This window comes from Marmota flaviventris, chromosome 3, assembly GCF_047511675.1.
Source record: "Marmota flaviventris isolate mMarFla1 chromosome 3, mMarFla1.hap1, whole genome shotgun sequence".
NCBI lineage: Eukaryota > Metazoa > Chordata > Mammalia > Rodentia > Sciuridae > Marmota > Marmota flaviventris.
Window position 1 is genome coordinate 119,653,684 of NC_092500.1, and position 5,299 is coordinate 119,658,982.

At 42.5% G+C, this 5,299-nt stretch overlaps 1 pseudogene; it reads left to right on the forward strand.

The window, feature by feature from the left end:
- Positions 1-281: 281 nt before the first annotated feature.
- LOC114104839 (replication protein A 32 kDa subunit-like) lies at positions 282-1,018 on the forward strand (annotated as a pseudogene).
- Positions 1,019-5,299: the final 4,281 nt, after the last annotated feature.

Below are 5,299 nucleotides of genomic sequence, written 5' to 3' on the forward strand. Positions count from 1 at the left end.
AAGAAAGAAGGAAAGGGAGGGAGGGAGGGAGGGAAGGAGAGGAGTTTGTGGTGCCACAGAAAAGAAGAAACAACGCTGTGGCAGCAGCGGGGTTTTGAGGTGTTCGGTGAGCCTACCAGCCCAGAACTTTTCTGGACTTCTTTCCCAAAGAAATCACGACCAATATGTGAAATAAGAGCCCAAGCCCAGCATATTGTACCCTGTACCATATCTCAGCTGCTTGCTGCTACTCTGGTTGATGAAGTGTTCAAAATTGGGAATGTGGAAATTTCAAATCACTATTGTGGGAATAATCAGACATGCAGAGAAGGCTCCAACCAATACTGTTTACAAAATAGATGACATGACAGCTGCACCCATGGATGTTCATCAGTGGGTGGACACAGATGACACCAGTGGTGAAAATACTGTAGTTCCTCCAGAAACATATGTGAAAGTAGCTGGCCACCTGAGGTCCTTTTAGAACAAAAAGATCCTGGGCCTTTAAGATCATGCCCCTAGAGAATATGAATGAATTTACCACACATATCCTAGAGGTAGTCAACAAGCACGTGGTGCTGAGCCAGCCCTCAGAAGGGAAAGCATCTATTCAGCAATCCAGGAATGGGGGAAGCAGGAAGCTTCCATGGAAATAGCTTCATGCTAACAAATGGCCTCACTAAGGCCCCAAACCAGGTGCTGAATTTGATTAAGTTTTGCCCAAGACCTGAAGGATTGAACTTTCAGAATCCCGGGACCCAGCTCCAACACATGCTTGTAGCTTCAATCAAGCAAGTTGTGGATTTTCTTTTCTTTTTTTTAATATTTATTTTTTAGTTGTACACAATACTTTTATTTTGTTTATTTATTTTATGTGGTGCTGAGAATTGAACCCAGGGCTTCACACGTGCTAGGCGAGCGCTCTACTGCTGAGCCACAACCCCAGTCCCAAGTTGTGGATTTTCTTAAGAACAAGAGGCACAACTATTCCACTGTGGAAGGTGATCACTTTAAACCCACAGATGCTGGATTTAAATAACTGGATCTCATTGGGTACCTGAGATATTTCCAGCTCGATCTGTTTGCACAGTCTGTTGTCTCCAGCTATGCATATGTTTGGCCAAGTGACTTCAAGGAAGGAACTTGAAGGAACTTCAGTTCATCGAAAAGGGTTTCAGCTGGCTTGAAACTTACTGCTTTTCTCTTTTTGTGGTTTTGAAGCTCAAAGGGAGATGGACAATTGACAGGGATGTAAATCAGTGTGGAATTTTTTAAGTAAGCTCATTAGGACACTAGGATAGATGGGATTAGAACAGAAATGCTTCCAAGAGAGTTGGGCAGTTTCTTAACACCTGGGAGTTTCTGCTCTTGAAATGTTTCCTATTCAGAGATAATGAGCAGGCTGAGGGTCTGTAGCCAAGGAACCCACTGCCTTCTGTCTCTGTGTTTCCCACTCTGGTTCTGTTTGTTACTTTCAAAATTGCACTTTTCTTCCCCTTTGTCAGGGACTAGAAGGAAATTCTCCTTCAAAGATTAGCCTGACAGCCCCCTGGGAGACATCCTGCCTGGGAGGCATCCTGCAGCTACTTATCTCACCTGAGACATCCTGAGGCCACCTATCTTCCTGAAACCTATCTTCCTGAAACATCCTGCGGTTATCTCACCTTGTGCAGACATCCAGCAACTGCCGATAAGAGAGCTTCCCCATTCCCACCATATAAATACCCCTGTGTGAACAATAAAAGTTTGCAGCTTGATCAGAACTTTTGTCTTGCTGTCACCTTCTGTGTCTCTTGTCCCTTCATTCCTCCCCATCTAGGTTCGCTGCCCACGTTGATGTGTCCTGCCGGACGGGACATTTGGCGCCCAGTGTGGGGCTCGAGCCTTTGACTGAGGGGGAACGCCGTCCTCCGGGAAGACTTGGCCAAGCGGGAGCGCGAGATCGCCTCGGCAGACACAACCGAGAGACAGATCCAGGAGGAGAGTGAAGACGACGCAAGGTGAGTGACCCACCATGGGACAAGCAGTTTCGTCACATGAGTTGTTTTTGTCAGGCCTCAAGGAGGCCCTCAAGACACGGGGGGTCGTGTGTTAAGAAAAAGGACTTAAAATTATTCTTTTCATACATAGGAGAATTGTGTCCGTGGTTTCCCCTTGAAGGGACCATTGATGGTAAAAGATGGCTTAGAGTAGGAGACTGTTTAAAAGATTATTATGAATCCTTTGGCCCAGAAAATGTGCCTGTTCCCACCTTTTCTTACTAGAACCGAATTAATTAAAAAAAAAAAAAAAAAGAGAGAGAGAGAGAGATTTTTTGGCCTTTATGTTCTAGAAGTTTGTGCTGGGAGAGTGAGAAAAAGGGAGAGAAAATGTGATGTTTACCTGGAGAGAAATAAGTTTCAATTTTCTGTTGTTTTTGTCAATACTCAGAAAGTATGTACGGACCTTTTTACTACAGGATTGTCCTATGAATCAAAATGGCTGTAACTCAGCCGCTGGGGACAAGAGACTTTAGCCGCTGCTGCTTGCTGCTCGCTATGGGGTCCTAACCCCTGCGGCCAGCAGTGCTTTTAACCCTTGAATTACTTGACCTAAATGCCAAACACAGACTAACTTAAAATCTGATGGTAATGCTAGCATTTGCTGCTAAAAAACCTTTGGAGCACCCACGTGCCACAGAAAAAAGTGCAGGATGTACACGAGCTGCAACCGCAGGTCGCAGAGACAGAACAAGCTGCTACCGCAGTAAGATCTTGGCCAGGCGGGGAAAATGCAGACAAAATCAAACAAAATGCAATCGGCTAGGAAAACTTGGGGAACTTTTGCCCCGAAAATGGGCAGCGGACTCCATGTTGTTTGCATCACCATGGTAACCATGGGGCGCCTGGCCAGAAGACCGGGCTTCCTGGTCCCACCTCCCACACTTTCGCGGGCTTCCGATTGGTTCTTCCACAGTCACTCAGACGGGACTTCTAGTCCCGCCTTCCAGCCACTAACCTGTACTACTGTGTTTCAGATTTCTAGCGGAGCTGTTCAGAACCTGTATTTTTAAGAATGCCTACCTGTAAATGCTAACGAAAGATATCTTTTTCAGACAAAATTTAATTCCACAGCTTTCTATGTTGCAGCCCTAAATTTAAGTTAGTTCTGAGTTAAATAACCTGACTTTTCTCTATAGTTGTGTTACTAAATAATGTTCTATTGATGAGAGATATCAAACATGCTTCTTTATATTTTACTTTTAATTTTGGAGGTTATGAGGATGCATTTGCTCGCCACAGGAACAAAGCCGGCAATGTTCCTGTGATGACCAAAAAATCCTTATTCTCATTCCTAACTATAAAAAATAAATATGTATACTCAACAAGGATTTTATTTCAGTTACATCAAGTGACGTCACATAGAAGAGTGCACTCCTAGTTAAAAATAAATTAAAATGGATCCAAATATTTTAAGACCACGTGGTTACATAAAATTAATACAATTATAAGTTATGTTCTTATTCTTAATATATATATTTTTAAGATATTTAGATAACCTATATTTGTTAATCTATAAAATAATTAGCACATGCCTAATTGATTAGTTAATATATATTTGCCTAATTGTTTTTCTTCAACAGAAAACCCATTATTTATGTTTTGTATTTACATTTATCAGATACTCTGCCTTTTCAGTTACAGATATTTGAGATAAATGTGTTTACTATAAATTTGCTTTTAAGTGAAAATACAATCTTCAAGTAGTTTCTAATTCTCAAAGTTACTGTTCAAACTCATAAGATGATAAATAATTATAATTATGTCTACAAAATATCTAAGGATTTTAACTATATTTTCATTGATATCTCTCAAAGCTCTCCAAAATTGTTCTGCAACTTGTACGCATACCCAGGCTATGCATGTCTCTTGTTATGCGTCAGCCTCAATTTGTGTTAACAAGCAGGGAGAACAATTTTTTGAAGCCACCCTAACTAAAACTCATGCAGCAGAGGGGACCACTATTCATTATACCCTCCTCCTCTTTGACCGGGGAGGAGAAGGCATATATACCAAGTTACAGTCAGCTGGATGCCAAGGCACTGTTGGTAAACCCTCCTGCTGGCCCATTAAGGCCCCTACAGGGGTCTCTGATGGTGGAGGACCCACTGATGCTGTCAAGCATCTTCAGATAATCAAACTTTTGAAACCCCAAATCCCTGAGCTCACATATCATCCCTTAATGCTGCCTAAATCCCAGCTCCCAGATTTAGATACCAATACATTAGATATTTTGGAAACTACCTTCTCCTTGCTTAATAATTCCAACCCCACCCTTGCTGGTGATTGCTGGCTCTGCATGACAACAGGGGCAATCATGCCTATGGCAGTTGCTATTAATTCTATCATAGACAGTGATAATACATGCTAACCTGGATTTCCTTTTAAAGTACAGCCTATAGGCACCTTTACATCATGTCTTTTAGGCGCGATGCAGAATAATACCTATGATATTGATGTTGGAGTTACTTCCTTTGGAAATTGCTCAACAGTAAAAAATTATTCCTCACCCACCCCATCTCTTTGTCCCCCCAATGGCACAGTTTTTATGTGTGGAGGAAACTCAGCCTTCCCCAGGCTTCCAGCGAATTGGACCGGTGGCTGTGTTCTTGCCTTATTACTCCCTGATATAACTATTGTCCCAGGAGATGAACCTCTACCCATTCCTAGCCTAGACACCTTAGTCAAAAGACACAGGCGGGCAATACAGGCCTTACCACTCCTTGCCAGCCTTGGAATAACAGCTGCTGTGGGCACAGGTACAGCTGGCTTAGGCACGGCTATACACTCTTACCGTCGCCTATCTCAACAACTTATAGATGATGTACAAACTCTATCAGGAACTATTAAAGATTTACAGGACCAAATAGACTCCCTGGCAGAAGTGGTCCTTCAAAACAGACGAGGCTTAGATTTGCTGACAGCTAACCAGGGAGGTATTTGCTTGGCCTTAGGGGAAAGATGCTGCTTTTATGCCAATAAATCAGGCATAGTACGCACTAAAATTAAGCAGCTTCAAGAAGATCTAGAAAAGAGACGAAGGGAACTATTTGAAAATCCCCTCTGGACTGGGCTTAATGGATTTTTACCCTACCTTCTTCCCTTATTAGGCCCTTTGTTGGGTTTGCTTTTAATGGTGTCCATAGGACCCTGCATTATAAATAGGCTGGTACAATTTATTAAAGAACAGATTAATATTTTGGCCTCTAAGCCCATACAGGTTCACTATCATCGTCTGGAGATGGAAAACCGCGCTGCCAACATTTGAAAGGATGTTCTAC